Source organism: Chelonia mydas, chromosome 1 (assembly GCF_015237465.2).
Source record: "Chelonia mydas isolate rCheMyd1 chromosome 1, rCheMyd1.pri.v2, whole genome shotgun sequence".
Taxonomy (NCBI): Eukaryota; Metazoa; Chordata; order Testudines; family Cheloniidae; genus Chelonia; species Chelonia mydas.
This window is the reverse complement of record NC_057849.1, coordinates 256,245,979-256,264,609: the sequence shown is the minus strand read 5'-3', so window position 1 is coordinate 256,264,609 and position 18,631 is coordinate 256,245,979. Positions and strand designations below refer to the sequence as shown.

The following is an 18,631-nucleotide window of genomic DNA, read 5'->3' as shown; positions in this document are numbered from 1 at the left end:
TGCTGGGGGGTGGCTAGGGACCCCTGTTGGTGCTGCGGGGGGAGGGGGGGTTAGAGGGGCTGGCAGTCTCCCTATCTGGCTCCACACAGCTCCCCGGAAACAGCAGCCATGTCCCTGCAGCTCCTAGAGGGAGGGAAGGACGGACGGGGGGCTCTGCGCACTGCCCCCATCATGAGCTCTGGATCTGCAGCACCCATTGGACGGGAACCACTGCCAATGGGAGCTGTGGGGCAGTGCCTGCAAGCAGGGACAGCGTGCAGAGTCCGCTGGCCCCTCCACCTAGGAGCTACAGGGACAGGTCAGCTATCTCCCACCCCCCACCCCCGTCCCTCAGGTAAGCACCACCCCACACCCCAACCCCTGCTCCAGCCCTGAGCCCCCTCCCACACTCAAACTGCTGCTGGCCCAGGGGCAGCCCCTGAGCCAGCTGCACCGGCTGTTGCAAAAATCACAGAAGTCACCAAAAGTCGTGGAATCCATGACTTCCCTGACCTCCGTGACGGACACACAGCTTTAATCATAGCTCCTTTGGCTTCAATACAAAGTACAATACAATACACAATACAAAAAAACAGGGGTCACCTGATAAAATTAATAGACAGCAGGAAATACTTTTTCACATAACGCACAATTCACCTGTAGAACTCATTGACATGGGACATTGTGAAGGTCAAAAGTGTAACTGGGTTCAAAAAGAACTAATAAGTTCCTGGAGAACAGGTTCCACCAATGGCTATTAGCCAAGCTGGTCAGGGATGTAATCCATGTTCAGGGCGACTCTAAACCTCTGGCTGCCAGCAGGGAAGGCTGGGTGGATCTCTCCAAACTTGCCCTGCTCTGTGCACTCCCCCTGAAGTTCTGGTACTGACCACTGTGAGACACAGGACACTGGGCTAGATGGACCATTGGTCTGACCCACTATGGCCGTTCTTATGTTCCTAATGCATCTACATCACTTTATGTATATAAAGCCAGATCCTCAGCTGGTATAAAGTTACACACAGGTGTCAGTTTTTGCACTGCTGTGGCCTGCCTGACTGATCCTGCTCCACTGATATCAACGGGAAATTTGTCATTGACTGCAGTGGGAGCAGGACTGCAGCCCAAATGGCAAAGTTTACAGATGAAGGAAGGGGACTAGTAAATATCAAAAAACAAAAGGCCGGAGCAGTGAACTGCAGAACGTATTTTGTTACTTCCACATTTCGGTATTGATTTTTTTTAATGGCACACTCATTCTTGCTCTTGCTGTCTCATCTATAATATCGATACTTGAGCAAGAGGAGGTCTTTTATAGGGTTTATAGACCTCCTGGAAGGAGTTTCTTTTAAGGAGGGACTCGAAGGACAAATTAAATATATAGGTCCTGATCCTGCCCTTAGATCCATGGGCATGGACCCTAATGCCTTCACAGAGCCCTCCTGAAGTCACTGAGGCCTCATACAAGTGCAAAGGTCCACCAACGTGCATCTCGTCATAGGATCAGGCCACACAGTTTATAAAGGGCATTAGAATCCTTCTGTTACTAATTAGTCTCAAAGACTTTAGGCATTTTAGCTTATGATGAAAACCATACACTTGATTTAGAAACACTTTTCACTCTCTCCGCCTTATTTTTTAAGTTTAACTTTGAGCTTTCTTAAATCAAATTTGGCCCAGAATTTAGGTTTTGTACAAGAAAGCATTAAAAAAAAAATCCATAAAAATTTTAAATTCCAAGGGAAGCAGGATTTTAAAATAAATAAGCAATTTCCTATAGTGTCTCATCACATCTGCAATCCAAAAGTGAAATTGACTAAACACACAATCGTGAAACTGACTGGTCTGTTTACTTTGCCCAACCCAAGAGGATGCAAAAAGTACCACAAAAAGCAGGAACAGTGAGAAAGCAAATTCTCAAATTACTTCCATTTTAATAATCCAAGGTGTTATTTGTAAGGAATTTGGACAAAGATTTTTTTTTTTTAGAAATATATGATTAAGCTTTTATTGTGCCTTTGCTTAAAATTTCAATTATACATAAACGCTGTCATTCCCAAAGTCAATTCAAAATGATTAACCCTGTTGACCTATTACCAGTGCCTAGAGGTTGCAGCAGCAGTGTGGGAATGCTAGCATTCCAAATGAGACATACTGGCCATATGAGGATGCACTGCAGGGGGCCTGATCCAAACTCCCATAAAGTCAAACAACTAGAGTCTTTCCCCTAACTTCAGCTGGAGTTGGATTGGGCCCCACGTACATTTTGTGTGTTGAACTCAGCTGATTACCCTGCAGTTACCTGTATCTAACAAGCTTAATTAGAATAAAAAGCATGTTTGCTCACCAACAACCCAGCACGATTCAGACACTAGTTCTGACTGTATGCAAAACTGCCCTGGGAATGTCTGATCAGCTCCTAGTCTTAAAGCAACAGGCTCCTTTTCAACACACAATATAACGACAAGGAGAGCAGTTTACACTCCACTTTTGAGCAAAGGGGGTGATCGATATTCTCTTTGGGGGTTTATGGCTCCAAAACTTTTATGTTTAGCAATTTAATCCACTTTTTTAAAAGGGAAATAGAGTCTACAACTTTTGCAACAACAACATCTCACATTTAAGCAGTGCCTTGCACCCAGAAATTCTTTAAAACTTTGTGTGCGTATATACTGAACCGCAGCAATGGAATGTGAGTGTTGTTTAATAGTTCACTGGAATACTGCAGCACTATTCAGGGTAGGAGGAATATTCTGCAGGGGGAATTTTTAAATAGATGGAATGGGATTACCCAAATTAGAATCTGGGTGGGTAAGGCTCCTGTGCTTGCCAAAAGTGTCATGTGATCTAATGGCCAGGACCTAGGTTTTAAGTTCCATCTGACAGTAATTCCATAGCACAACTTCCTTCCTTAACTATGGTACAGTATTGGACAAAAAGAAAGTCAGACAAAAGAGCATCTCCCATTTAATCAGTGCCCCTAAATCTGGAGCACCTGGGCTTTCCTGAGCTTCTCCCACCCAGATAGTGACCAGGCCTCTCCCTGCTTGGCCTGGGAGAGCCGATGAGACAACAGGTGATATAGTTGCACTCTTAACCTCAGGTTGGGAAGCAGCAGTCAAGCATGGGAGCTCTGAAGATCCAATTTCCATACAAACATCCCTTAGCAGTCAAGAATGTAGAGCAGGGAAATACAAAAAATAAGTGGAGAAAGAGGAGCACAATATTTTCAAAATAATGTTTGCAAACTCTTCCCGAACATTAGGGAATTAATTTAGCTGAAAAAGTTGCACTGAAATATTCCTTTTTTAAAAACCCAATATTGTTTCCAAACATAGCAAGGCTATCCATCCATTGCCACATACACATCACATGGTAACTGGGAGGGTGGAGAGCCATCACAGCCAATCCAAGGGAGTTTCCCCTTTCCTCCTCAGCCCCAAGGTTGCACAGGCCATTTTCTGTATGTGATGGTAGGATATGCTCTCTCAGCATTTAACCATAGTAAATTCAAACGTGAAAGATGGACAAACTGATGCCCAAACTTAAACCTGAATATCATAACTCAAGCATCTTAAAGCCACCAACAGTCATCACAAATTCAAACTTACACAGAAAACTCAGATAACATGGGCCTGAACCTCTGCCCCAAAATCAATGCAAACCTTCCCTCCACCCCCGCGCAATACAAACAAATCAAACCACATCTTCACAAACTGAAACAGAAACCTTCATCTCAAACTTAAGCCTGGTTCATAATTTTTCTCCTACACCATGAATCAAACTTTTAGCTAACAAATACATCTCTCTCTATAATTTTACTCTGAGCCCACTGTAGGCTGAGACAGGGGGTCAGGAGTTTAGTGAGTGCTGGGGGACACATGAGGAAGAAAGCTGAAACGTACATATTCCAACATCAAGGCTCAATGCCTGAAGAACTTCCAATATAATGGGACATCCCAACCCTAAATCTCTGCCGCAAATCTCAACTGTCACCCAGAATTTGAAAATCAGAACCTTCCTAAGAACTTCTGACCCATCACACTTGGCTCTCCCTGAACCATCATCATAGATAACTCAACTCAGAACCACAACTATTTCCCTAAATTTCAAACAAAACCCAACCTGCTAATTCTTTATTATTGGTAGCACCTAGAGGCTTCATTCAGGATCAGGTTATTGAAAATCTCTCAGTAATATTTTTGTAAGCTTCTGCGGCATCCCTTAGCTTTCCAATTTAACCTAGAAGCAAATCCATCAAAATATCATAATAAGAAATGGGTATTTCCCACCCAGCCACAAACCAGGGAAGCCTTGGAAATCTTCAGGAGAAACTCCAATCTCACTGAGATTTCCAGCTAGAAGAGTTTTGAATAAAGCTTCAGCTTTTTGTATGCTGTTTCATCTCTGCAAATTCTAGGATCTTTCAAAGTTCCCTATATCTAATAACCCCCCTTTTACATACTGTGCCCATATGGAAAGTCAGGGCTGTGAGATTCAGTAGTGAGGGGTGTGACGATGAGATTTGCTGATCATATCTACATTACAGAAGTATCCTCACAACACTCACTAAACTCCCAAATTCCTGTCCCAGGATGCACCAGAATCAAACCTGCAATGGATTCTCTGGAGCAGGCTCATCGTTGATCCTGGTGGAATCTAGAGAGGAGATATCCCCAGGTGAAGACACTCAGCAGCTAGTTTATGCTCACTAGCTAGCAGTATGAGGGTTATTCTAATGGCCCCGCAACTGAGAAGCAGGAACTTTAGCTCTGTCTCCAAGCAGAGGCTGAGTTCATGGTATGTACAGCACTGTTAGATAAATAAATATCCCTCATTGAACTAAAGACCTAGTGATAAGCCAGCAGGAGCTGGGAGTACCCCTTTCCCTGCACCTTCAAGCCATCCCACTGTCACTGACTCAGTAACAGGAAGGTGTGGAAATACATTTTGAAAAGACTGTCCTCTCTCTTCTCCCTGCCCCCATCCCTGTCTGTGTCATTCCGGCCGACACTCGCTTTCTTTGAAGTTCTCCCTTCGGAAAGCAGCTCCTTTTGATCACACATTGCAACAGCTGAGCTGCTCTGTAAACATAAACGAGGAACAAAGCGATTTGTTAAATATGTACGAAATCTCCTCTCTTACCTGTCGGGCGCCCTGCGAGCGTGTGGGGAGGGGAAGGGCAGAGTGGACCAAAGAGAGAACAGGCAGCTCGAAAAGGATATGGATTACACACCATTTTGATGCACCAGTTGCGGGGACTGGTGGTCTGTTTCAAGCAAAAGAACACCACAGGCGCCAAGTCGGGATAGGGCACGTCAGGATCCAGCGGCGAGTCTATATCCTCCTCGCCGCCCAGATCCAGGGATGGCGGAGGCTGCTCCAACGGTGGCGCCTGCTCAGTAACTCCCCGATCCGTGAGCTCCAAAGGGCAGAGGGCAGAGGTGTGAGGGGGCTGCCTGCCCGAGTGCCAGGCCGAGGAAGGGTGGGCGACACATTCTGCCATGCTGGCACAAAATGAGAACTCCTGGGGAGGAAAACGACACCTGTGAAGGGAAAAATCGGCAACCAGATGCACAGCACAACTTTGGTTTTAAAGGGAATGTAGGATGGGTGACTGGCACTGGATTGGCAGGCCTGCATACTAACGGTCTCACTGCAGGCCCCTGTGGCCACATGGATTTTAACCAGCACTCCCCCTCTTCAGTGCATTAAAGTTGGATGGTGTGATACAGCCTTTTCTCCCCAGGACAGGTGCAGCTCGAGCAATGGCAGCACTACCTTCCCATACCCTCTGCCAACCTGCCTCCACCCTTGGCAGGCTGCCGCTAGCTAGTCCTTGTCTCCTGTCAGCTTTTTCTTTTGGGGCTTCAGATACTATAGCTTCCCCTCCCCCACACCCAACAGTCTGACCCAAATCAGCTTTCCCACCTGCCACTCAAATGTGTTGCCCTAGCACTTAAGTCACTGCACTGGTTCCACCTTACACTTCAGGCCAAGTTCAACCATCTTCTCGGCCCCACGTCATGTTGCCTGCACCTTGGGCCTGGTGTCCTGACACATTTCTCCCCAGTGTCCCCTGCCTTTCTGCTCAGTCAGCAATACCCCTTCCATCTCCTCCTCTCTCAGGTGTCTCCAGACCTTCTTCCATGCTGCCGCATGGGATTAAAGCCCCTTCTCTAAGTCACCTCCCTACTCACATTCAAATCCACCCGAAAACACTCTTTAGCCTCGCCCACAAGATGTGAGGGGAGAAGAGAAAGGAAAGGGAATAAGGACAACAGAAGGCAGCAGAACCATCAAAATGGGCACGTGCCTCACTGGGTTAAAATGAGGCTTCCTTAAGGTCACCCTATCTCGCCTCTCCCCTTCTCCACCATCTGTCACACGTGCTGTTGTACCAAACTCAGATTGCCCCCTTCTGAGGGCAGGGACAGTGCTTTACCTGTTTCTGTGAGACACTCCAGCACATAAGAACATAAGAACGGCCATACTAGGTCAGACCAATGGTTCATCTAGCCCAGTATCCTGTCTTCCGACAGTGGCTAATGCTGGGTCTTCAGACGGAATGAACAGAACAGATAATCAAGTGATCTATCCCCGGTCGCCCACAATTTTGGGTGCTCAAAAACCAAGAGCGATAAATAACCTAGGCGAGATAGGGATGTTTCGAATGCCCAACGCATTCAGCCCTTAGCCTCTCTGCTCCCAGATGCTTGGATGCTATGGTGATGAAGGTCACATAGATTAAATAAATTCCTCTGGAAACCTGTATGAAGGCAAGCCCTAAATGAATGATCAATTCATCTCCCTTAGACTGTAGGCTCTTTGGGGCAGGGACTGTTTTTTTTGCTCTGTGTATGTCAGTTTCTAGTGCATTGGGCCCAGATCCTTGCTTGGGGTACCACAATACAAATAATAAATGGAAGCTAAATATTAAGTGCTCATGGCTGTAGCACCTGGGGCACTCATATACTACAGCAGTAGAAGTATACATAATAATTATGACGATAAAAGGAAACGGAGTATGGATGGGCCTAGGAAACACAGACTACTCTATATCACAGCACAGCAGGCGGAGGTGGGGTGACAGAGCAGTAAAGAATATTGTGCATTTAACAAAGAACGCCCCTCTGCTGGTGGAAGTGCTTAAAAGTCGCCTCACAATGGGAAAATATAGTGCCAGATTTTTATATATTATTTTGGCCAGCAGTGGGGGAGGCTTGGGAGGGTGAGGGGAATTAAATGACATTGGTTTAAGAGTTTATTAGGTTTACAGTGTTAGGAAAAGTGCATGGTCTGAAGGCTTCCACTGGCTGCTCTGTGAGGGAATGTAGCACATCTTTTAGCTTGTTATACTCAGTGACTCTTGAATATGCATGTTACACATCCTGGTTTATACCAATAAAGTAGCATTAAAAAACCCCACCCAGTTGTCAACAGCACAGGACTTATCAGTCACCCAGATCCAAAACATGGAGTTTATCTCCTCTTAATCCTCTGTCTTCTCTCTAAGGCTGTATGTTATCTTTTGAAGACTTGCCAGTTCACTGATTTCTCTCCTCTCCTGAGCAGTTCCTTGTTCTACCAATGCAGCTCAATCTTGACCTGCAGCACCCCCTGCTGTATCAGTCCAGGAACCCCCCTTGCCCAAATAGCTCTGCCCATATTCTTCAATACTGACCTTCAGCACCCCATTATTCCAGTCCTGAGCTTTGCCTGTGTACCTCAGTCCTGTCCTGCAGCACCCCTGCTATCCCAATCCTAAACCCAGCCCCTCCCCACCACTTTGACAGTGCACCCCTCAACCCTTATCCACAATACTCTCCGCTATTTCAGTCATGGGGTCTCTTCTGAGCAGAGAATAGCAAACACAAAAGGCATACAAAGCAGACACAACATCCACGAAGGACGTGGCCGAGACCCCTCAAATTCAATACACTCAATATCTGCAGCCACTAGGAAAAAAAAAATCCTGCCTCCTGCCCATCCACTGGCTTTGGGAAGATTTTTAAAAATCCCAATAGCCAAAGCAGCAGAATGCTCCTCCCATCCCTCCTCCAGGCCCCATGACCAAGCAACCACATTTTCACTTCTACCAGTTGCTTAATTCTGAACGCTCTGGTGATGCCCCACACTCCCTCACCCACCCCCATTTTTCCCCCTTGTCCATTCCTCATTGCCCACTCTCATCTGGGTTCCCCCCACAGCCTATGAACATGCTGGGCCTGAGCACAGCTTCTATCCCATTAACGACACAGAGGAGAAAGGCGAGTGAGACCAGCCAGTAGGAATGACTTATTATGATGCTCAGAGTGGCTGGACTGTGGAGGGCATGACAATTCCAAAATGCAATGTACGATGCCTCAAAATTAACAACAACCCAACAAAGGAAGAGGGAAACAATCTCAGCACGTCCCTGCATGGTCTCCGATTAAATGTCCAGGGTCTCTCTGCCTCCCCACCGCCACCAGACAGAGATGGGGTATGTTGCGATTAGGACTGGCACTCTGGGAAATAGCTCTCCCTATAGTACTTAGACAGCCAGCCCATGCCTCAGAGTGCCGGCTGCCAGGGGCAGGACATGGTCTGGCAATTCACTGCAGATTCAACAAAAACCAGGGGAATAGCCGCAGGCGGATTATCTGCTTCAATTTGTGCAGCCTGGAATGACTCATGAGAGGTGATATGGATGCAGCACCAGATTGGCCCTTTTGGGAACTCGGAAGCTAAATGCATCCCTTGTTTGACAGCTGCCCCACTGGCAGTCTTAGGAACACTCCCTCCCTTGTTCAGATAAAATGCTTCCCTTCCACCCCAGCCACCCCTAGGGCTGTGATCACAGTACATCTCACTTGTTAAGCAGGGTCAGGCTTAGCACACTTTGTAGGGAGACTGACAGGGGAAACAGAAGTAGTGCAAGCAAGTCGGGAAGTTATGCTTTTTACTCAGAGCCAACCCTGATACTCCAGCATAGTGCGGATGGAAGGGGTCTATAGCTGGAGATAGCTTTCGGTTGAACCCGTGGGGGAGACCACTTTTGTTTCGGCTTGGCAGGATTCGAGTTAAATCGACAGATGTTGGATAAACGTCAGTTTCAGCAGACAAGAAAAATCGATGCAAACAATATCGATCGGTAACAGTTGGTGGGAGCCCAGCCTCATCCCCACCTCCCGCCTCCATTGCGCCTGCAGGGATTGGGGGTCACCCACAGGTGCTGGAACAAGGGGTGCTGCAGTGCTGCCACACACCCCTGGCTTGAAGTGATTTCCATCATATCCAGGCTTTACAGTTTGGTTCAATGGCTCGGAGCACCCCCACTGTACAAATTGTTCCAGCGCCCCTGGTGTCACTGGCCCTGCGGCAGTGCCCGGAGCCCTCTGCAGCCCTGCCACCACGGGACTGAGAGAGCACGGCTGTGACAGCAGGGCTCTCTGCACTGCTGCAGGGCTGGCGCGACCCTAACCCTACAGGTGCAAGATACAGGGAAGGCTGCAGTCCTAGCAGGGCAGAGCAGAGACCCTACCAACCACGACTACGAGGAGGAGAACAGTTCCCATCTGTGGGGGAGGCCACCCCGGTGCTGAATGGCTGCTTCCCCGGGTAGGGACTGTTCAGCAGCACCCCGTGGCCTGGCCTTTGTCCTCCTCCTCGCAGTCCTAGCCAGGGTCTCTGCTCCATTGGGCCAAGATCACTGCCTCCACCACACCTTGTGCCGGGGTGTCTTGGGCCCCTTGGCCATGCAGGGAGCCCCCTGCATCTTTGGTGTCAGTGCTGGGAGCCCCCTGAAGCCAGCATTGGAAGCCCCTGAAGCCCTACTATCAGCACTATCCTAACCCTAACCCTACCTCCTCCCACCCAGCATTTCCAGCAATTGTAAAAGTAAAAATGGTTAAAAAATTTTTAAAAAAATAAACTTAAAAATAAAAATTGATATTAACCATCGCAATTAAAGACCAATACAAACCACTTCTGCCAAGCGGAGCTGTGGTGCTCAAGGCTTCCAGGGCCCATTTTGCAACAATAGGGGTTTCAACCCCAATTCCAGCTTGGGTTAGGTGACATTTTACCTTCTTAAAAGTCCCCAGCCCACAAAGGACCCACTCCCACACCCAGGGTCTCCTTCCAGGCACAGCTTTATTGTCCAAACATCGGCCAAACACAAAAACAGCTCCTCAGCCCATAGAGCTCCTTTGCCTCTCTTAGGCCCTCCTGCTTCAGGGCGTATGGCAGGATTCTTCCTTGTTCTTTTTAGCTGAGTCCCATCCTGCAGTGCTCTGGAAGCCCTTTTCCCCCAAGCAGGCTCCCACTGCTTCCCCTCCGAGGGGACTCTGGCACCCTTTCCCAGGGGACTCCCTGCTGCTCCTGCTTCCCCTTCGTTACAGGCTGGCTCTTTCTAGCCCCACGTGCTGCCCCTGGGCACCTGTTCTAGCACAGGGGCGCTGGACCTGCTTCATTTCAAGGGGCCAGCCACCCTGTGACACCATCCATTACAAAACTCATCACTGTAGTACCCAGAAATGACACTAGTACCATAGAGAGCGTTCTAGAGTGGAATGTTGTGCAGCTCAGAACCTTCTAGGACACGGCCTTTAGCCTCCCCACTCCATGGGCCACTCGCAGCTGGTCCCCTCTCTGAGGCAGCAGAATTCCTTTGTGCCAGTCCGCGTGGTGCGCTTCACAGAAGGTGCCACAGAAAATCTGGTATCATAGGGCCACCCGGGCACCTACCAGAAGTACCAGATGTGAGTAACTGAGCCAAGCCCCTTCAGCAGGGAACCAAAAATAGGGAATGAAAGCAGAGTTGGTGCCTCTCCGAAAAACTGCTGGCAACCTCCCCGCACCCTTAGGTTGAAAACCAGTGTTTTAGAAAGTTCTGGCACGTTCCTCTGCTGGTGAAGGATCAGTACCAGGCAAATGGCACATGGGGGAACAGAGTGGTTCTTCGCTAAATGTCTCTCCTTTGCTACCAAGTGCACAGAAATGTATGAAATGGTCCTTTAGAAAAAAAAAAAAAAAATCAGATAAGTCACTCATTCATGTGAGGAGCAGTGCTGACATTCCATCCAAGGGGAGGAAGGACACTCATGGTCTCAAAGGGAACTGCCGACCCCTACACAGTTTGCACTCAAAACCCTCCTTGTAGCCAGGTCTCAGAACTGTTACCTCTGTCCCCAGCATGCATGTCCCCTGTGAGCAAACAAGTTCAAGCCCACAGCTTTGCTCTCTTGGTCTCTCACATATGGACCTACACACACACACACACACACACGTACCAGCACAGAGAAAGCTCATTAGCTCGCCTGCCAGGAGTAGCTGCTGGCCTTTGGCTCATCCCATTCCCATTTCAAAAGCACCTGGTTTTGCTGTGAGAAGGCTGGAGGGTGGATTTTGATTCCTCCAGGGGAAGCTGATCTCAAATGGCAAGAAAAGCTGCAAGCTTAATGAGCAGAAGGAAGCACCTGGAGAAGAGGAGGAGGGATTGAAATTCAGGAGAAGCAGGGACTCAGGGGGTGTCTTTATCACGAAGGCCTGTATCATTTCATGGCCTCCAGTGAGACATACTATCCCCCCGTGCTGCACAACGCGGGGGCAGGAGGGGGATTAAGATTTCAGGATTGCTAATGCCAGGGCCTTGGCACACATGTAACAACACACCAAGATGCTCTGAGACAGCAAACACGTGGCGAACAGCAGACACTGGTCACCCACAACCTCCCTGCCCCTTCCCTACCCCAGTGAAAAGTATTTGGTGAGCCATGACTCCTCCTAAGTGTTGGCCAAAGAGACCAGATCACCTAACCAGAGCCTGGATTCTTGGAAAGCTGGTGGGAAGCAAAGAGGATACAGGTGGCTACAGTGGTCTAATTGGAGAGGGGCCCTTTAATGCCAGGGGAGAAAGGGAAAGTACCTGAGGACGGCTGGAGAGCTCGGTCTTTCCTCTCTCTCCTTCCTCCCAGCACATTATAACCTCTCTCACCCTCACTGACCAGAGAAAGGTCCAACAAGGAAGTGGTGCTGCACCCGGAGTCCATCCTAGGGGACTAAAGGAACCAGTATGCGATTACGTGCTTCTGTTTTGCCACCTGTCTGGGGTGTCTGCTTGGTTGATTATACATGTCTGCCTGAGTGTGTCCACGTGGGCAGCTGTGCACGCGTGTGCTCCCGTGTCTGTGTACTTCCCTTTCTCCCTGCATATACGGTAGCTCACAACTATCCCCATCTCAGCTCCAGACTCCCCTCCCTCCCCTACAGCCCAGATGTTCTCCCTACCCACCTCATTGTAAACTGCTCACATACAAAACTCTGAGTCATGAGACTGAGATAAGGGGGAAATTAAATTTCTTCCAGTTCTGTTAAACAGCTTTACATTTTTATAGCACCTTTCCTCAGGAGGGGATGCACATTCTTTGTCGAGCATCTATCAGGAACGCTCACCTGCTGCTGACACGCAGCCACCTCTGGCGTGAAATGCAGCAGTCATTCTGTACCTGTAACACTGTGCAACACTGTGATGAGATGGGGAAGAGAAGGATAACTTCTCCCACTGAAATTGCAGGGGGCAATTCTTAGGCAGACAGAATTAAATTAATCCATCATTTGTGGCGTGTGGGCCCCTGAAGAACATTTGTACCTTTGTATGTACGTCTGCGTATGAGTTCATGTGCATACCTGTAAGAGTATGTCTGTGTGTCACTCTGTGACTATTGTCACTGAGTACACATGAACACGAATATGCATAAGTACATGTGTGGTATATTTATGAACGTGTGTGAGTGAATCCATTTAGTGATTGTGCGTGTGTGCGCACACATGCATGTGCACCTCCTAGTGTGTCTGTTGCACATGATGGAGTCTGTGTTTGTTTCTATACACAGGTATGTGTCAGTTGTGCGTTATCTTCGATGCATTCGTCTGTGTGTGTGTGTTTGACCTTTCATTCAATTTCAGTAGCACAATATCATCAGTTGTAAGCGGCTCTGTGTTTATGTTAATCTGGTGTGTGTGTGTGTGTGTGTGTATGTTCCTGTCAGACAATGTCTGTGTGCATGTGTGTGCACATATCTGCATCCACACGTAGATCTCTACGTGTGCATGGAGATCTGTAAGGGAGAGATCTGTAAGCCTGTTTAGGTTGCCCACACCTGGCTAGTCATCTGACCCAAATCTCTTCAACTAGAGTACACCTCGAGAAACTAGGGAAGTGCAGACAAGGAGTTAATATAACACAAATGGGGCAAGAACCCTGCGGTCTCCTCCATCCTCACACAGTCCTTCTTGGGGGTACTTTCCACTGTGAGAAGAGGGGAGGGGAGGGTGTGTAGGACTCAGCAGAAATTAATTCACTGTTTGTACCTGAAACAAATACCAGAGTATTGGGAAAGGAGAGGAGTGTCTCTGTGCTCCAACAGATCATCAGTGGACTACGCAAGGTCTAGGGTCCTCTGTGTGGTCAGGCTGTTTAAATGCCTACTGATCATTTCCCTTCAGATGAACAGCAGGTTAATTGAATCGTCTTATCTCCCTACACTTATTATCCTGGGCCAATTCACTCAGAGGGCTTGACAGCCTCTTCCTTCTCACCCTTGCTGCTTTGGACACTCTCACTTGCACAGAACTCTGCGCAGAAAAGATTTCACCAGCCTCAGGGAAAGGAGAGGGGATGCAGCATAGGCTGATCTATGCTCCATAGAAGACTCCTGCTCTCAGGCAAAATCTAATTGTTTCGCCAGGAGGTACTAGGCAGGGTAATCTGAGACAGTCCAAGAACAGGAGATAGGGGTGCAAAGTGTGAAAAAGATGCCATGGAAATCAATAGGCAGTAAAGGACAATACTGCCCTTTGCTAGTGGGATGGAGAAATTATGATGGATTCTTTACAAAAAGCAAGAGGGAAAAAAGAGAGCGTGAACAAGGTGTCATCACCAGACCCACTGAGTCATGTTTGGGCTTGGGAGATCTTGGGGAAGGGTGGGTCCCTATAGCAAAGTCTTCACCCTGCAGTGCTCAGAATGAAAATCTGAATGTGATAGAAATGAGAGATGGAGAAGACCTAGCAGGTCTCATTTAGTCCATCCCCAGATAACACACCATTGTTCTCTACAGAACATTGTTAGCGCTCTGCCCAGTCTAGTTTGAAATGTCCCTAACGATGAGGGTTCCAAGACGTCCTTTTGGAGATTATTCTACATTCTAATAGACCTCTCTGGCAGTAAGCTCTTCCTGAGAGTCAGCCTATAGTTTTTTTCTCTCTTAAATTTCATCCCATTACTCTCACAGTTTCATCCCCTGGTACAACCCACGACTTTTCCTCCCCCTCCTTGGGGTTTACACCTTTCACATTAGAGTCTCATCATGTCCTTTCACTTAAATCGCCACTTAGCCAAGCTGCACATATTTAACTTTCTATCCTGCCTCATAAATTACTCTCTCCAGCCCCCATGTCATCTGCATTGTTCATCGCTGCTATAATTTACCTACATCTTTCTGATAATGAAGTGCCAAGAACTGAATACACTGTTCCAGGGGGGAATCACATCACAGCCACACAGAATAACTGCAATGGTGTCTGCAGCCCAAAATTCGACTTGTCTATTTTGCTGCCTTATCGCAGTGCAAGCTCACATCGAATTTGCCATCTATTGTCACACCTCAGTCTCGTTTCCCATTTCTTCCCAGGTGCCCCCCTCCACTGACTCTCTGTGCTCTCTCTATCTAGGCATTTGTACCACATGGTTCAGATTACATCCCCCCGATGCATTAGCTGGCATTTTTCTAAGATGAATCTCATTATGTTATTTTCTGCCCATGTTTCTAATCTCTCTGGTTCTCTTTGTATTACTGCTCCGTCCTCGCTAGCACGTGAAAATCTCCCAATTTATTATCATTGGAAGATGTCATTAACATGCCGTTTACTCCTTCTTCCAGATCATTAATGAAGTCGTTATGAAGTCGGATGATGAAGAAAGCAATCCTGTGAGCTCCCAGGAAGGGAGGGGTTGGAGCTTTTCTCCCATATGCTTTAGGCCAGGATGTTTAGTGCTGGAAGGCGAGTGGAAGCCGAATGTTAGAAGCCTGAGCTTTTCCTGTAGCCTTTATAACACAACACAGGACTGCACACGAAGAGGGGAAGGCAGTTATGTTTTTCAAGCTGTGAGGGAGGTCATGGAGCCTAGTCACATGACCCCCATTAACTCAATTCCTGTTTTTCTGACCTCCAATCTCAGCTGTCACTGATGGCGACGTTCTTTCCATTTCTTGGGGTCTGGTGGAGAGATGTGGATGCTGGGAGGGTGGGGAGGAAGCTTGGACTGCCACTGCCCAAGTTGTACCTGCTCTGTGGGTAAATAGGAGGTGTCAGTCCCCAGGGCAGATGCCAATCTAGTGGTTTTCCCCAGAACTAAGTGGGAACTAGAAAGCCCTGGTCGTATCACCCACGATTCCTGGAATGACTGGTACATCTGTGTCCCCTCTCACACCCCCTACTCTACTCCCCACAAGAGCTCTGCTTTTAACAAGGGTCATATTCATCCCTGGTATAACCCCACTGAAGTCAGTGGAGTTACCCCAGAGATCATTTTGCCCCAAGGATTCTCCCACATGGGAAGTCCATTCCAAGGGCAAGTTCCTGTGGGGAAAAGCACCAGTCCTACCCTCCATACCTCCACACCCACTCTTGCTCCTTCCCTGCGTGGATCCACCATAAAGGGCTAACGTGCTCTACGCAGCTTGTCAGCAACCACTCCCAAGCCGTAATGGCAACAGCCGAAAGTTCCACTTGGGCCAGACCTGTCGCTGAGGTAGACCATACAGCCCCGCCTTCGTGGTACTCACCGCACCTTCAGCCAGGGCAGCTGGGGCCTCCGCCAAAGGCGCCACCCCACAGCTCAGCTAGTTTCTTTGGACAAGATTTCACAGCCTGACTGGGAATCGCCAAGAATGGGCAGGGCAGGGCGAGGTGATGGTGGCCCCCTGGAGATTTAGGAACTCTCCAAAAAAATCTTAACATCCCTTAGGATTCAATTGGATTAAATAATATTGGGCTTGAGCCTGCAAACACTTACTCAGGTGAGTAATCCTTATTTGTGAGTGTGCCAGAAACACTGGGACTACTCATATCAGTAAAGACTACTTGTAAGTAGAGTTTTGCAGGGTTGGGCCCATTCAGAGAAGCCAGGGCTGCTGCCTCAGTGGGCTGAGTAACTGGGTAACTGTGCTGGGGGGAACCCTTCGGATGCTAATGCTCAGCAGAGGGACCGGGCTCCCGCCACCACCCACTCTTCCTTCCCAAGCCCCCCACGTCCTCAACTCCTCCTGCCTTTCCCAAGTCCCCTATAGCCCCCTCATGACTCCAAACTCCCACTGACACCCCCACCCTGATGGCCCTGCTCTCTCACATCCCTCACCCACATCACTCTCCCATGGCACTGCTGCTGGTGCCCTAGGAAGTCGAGGCAGCAGCACTGAGCTCTGTTTCCCCCCTCTTCTCCCCATGCCCCTCCAACACCCTATGAGAGCTGCAGCCTCTCCCTGTTTCTCCCCAGAGACCCATCCCTTCCCCAGCCCTGTCCCAGACCCTTCCCCTGATACCCAGACAGCTCCCCTAGCACCCTAAGACCTCTGTGCTAAGCTGAATTGGTGAGTCAGGGAGGGAGCTTAGCAGTGCTGGAGATCAGAAGTGGACAGAAAACCCACCTCAAACCACCACCCCACTGCAAACATTCTGACTCAATTCCTCTCCTCACATCCCCACTACTCACCATACCTCCCCACTGTCCAACCTGGGGCCAGCCCCGTGTGGGGTGCCTGAAGGAAGTAAAGCAGTGAGTGGGTAGGCATGGGAGGGTTAGCAGGGTTGTAGAGGGATGAATGAGGATTTGGGGGGCAGCAGGCATCATCCATGCCACACATCCAAACCCTACAATCAGTGACAGCCCCAATCCACCACCTGGCTCCAGGGGAGGTCTCCAGACAACCACTGCTCTCTGGTGGCACACAGGAGGGTCCCCAGAAGGACAAGCTGCCTCAGGAACAAAACTAGTAGCTCCACTCCTGAGCCACCTTCAGCCGCAAGTCTCTCCCCCTCCTTGCCCCGTGATGGTGGGAGACAGGGAGATGGCTCTCCTTACGAACCACACACAGCCTCAGTTCTCCCATTCCTACTCCACTCCTCCTCCCCCATCCCCCACTCAACCCCAATCCCGGCCTGTCCCCTGTCAGCCCCACTCCCCACCATCCCTACCACATTCACCGGGTAAACACTGCTGGATATAAATACAGATACGCATTAAGGAGTAGGCTGCAGCATGGGCAGAATAAGTTCAGAGCTGTTACCATGTTGGGTATGAGGACAATGTTAGTGGCATCATTGCCGGGGGAACATGGACCTGGTCACTGCAGGGGCATATGGGAGAGGAGCGTTGTGCAGAAGGACCAGTAGGGAGACAGCAGTGGGGGACAAGGAGGCATGATGGAAGTCCAGGGAGGATAACACTGATGGCTAGCCCTGGGTGAAATTAACCTCTCTGCAAAGGCCTATGTACCACCTAGGGAGTAAGTGGGAATAGGCCATGTGCTGGCTCTCTGCCCTGGGGCAAATTTCACCCCCAACAAATAACTCTCAATGTTGCTATGTACTTATTTAAACCTGGGAAATGCCCCCAAACAAAAAACTTCCTTTGCTAAGACCAACAGGTGCTTGACTACTACTCTCACCAGTGCAATCAATGAAAATCAAGGAAACTGCCAGCAAAGGCAGCCTTCGTATACTTCATATTCATAACACCCCTAGATCGCACCATACAAACATGCTCACAGTTTCCTCACCTCAGCAACAAACTCCCCTGCAATTCCCGCATAGCCAACCTGCTGCGTTGCACGTGCTCAGTTCCTCTACATTACACCCAAACCTGCCACCTGATTTCCCTGAGGAAAGAACAGACGGGTGGAGTTCACTCTCTGCAGTCTTTGCCAAAACACAGCAGCCTGTGCGGGAGGTGTGTTCCCTTAGCAGTGGTCGGAGTTAAGGTTGCGTGATGGGGCGGGATTTGATGTGTGCCCTGTGGGGCTGGCTGCATGTTTGACGGGTGAGGGTCTGGTGACAACCAAGTAGCAGCTGTTGCCAAGACTGCCTTTTTCCACCTGGGCTTGGAAAGACGGGTGTGACCTTCCCTTAGGAAGGCAGCCCCTCGTTATCGGGATCCATGCCTTTGTCGTATGGAGATGAGGCTGCTGCAATGCACGGGACTCCATCTCAAGACCCTTCGGAACAGGAAGCTGGTGCAGAATGCAGCTGCTCGCTTCAAGAGCACATTCATTCACCAGGAGCTTTGGGGAGGTGTTGGAGGAGCTGGGTTTGACCCATACAGACCTGAATGGTTTGAGACCTGCCTACCTGCGAGACCTCCTCTCTTCCCACCCGACACTACTGCAGCGCTATCAGCCCCCCAGTCTGGCAGCAGGGCATTTTCTGGGAGATGTCCTGACCCTAATTAGTCCCAAATTGCTCTTCAGGGCATGCTGCAGTGCTTATGAGGTAGTGGGCTGAAGGGTACAGGGAGGACAGGGGAGTATATTACCAAGATGGCTGGTTAATTTATACTTTCTGGGTTATGGCTGGATGGGTTAGTCATATTTTCAATTGGTCTGAGGTA

At 49.0% G+C, this 18,631-nt stretch overlaps 1 long non-coding RNA gene across 3 annotated transcripts in view; it reads right to left on the bottom strand.

Moving 5' to 3' along the window:
- Nucleotides 1–388: 388 nt before the first annotated feature.
- LOC122465198 overlaps nt 389–18,631 on the bottom strand; it is a 66,025-nt gene continuing 47,782 nt past the window's right edge. For all 3 annotated transcript variants that reach the window (XR_006289851.1, XR_006289850.1, XR_006289849.1), the window contains 2 exons: nt 5,216–5,506; nt 389–5,063 (listed from right to left, as the gene is read on the bottom strand). This is a non-coding gene — a long non-coding RNA (uncharacterized LOC122465198). The remainder of the gene's footprint in view (nt 5,064–5,215; nt 5,507–18,631) is intronic.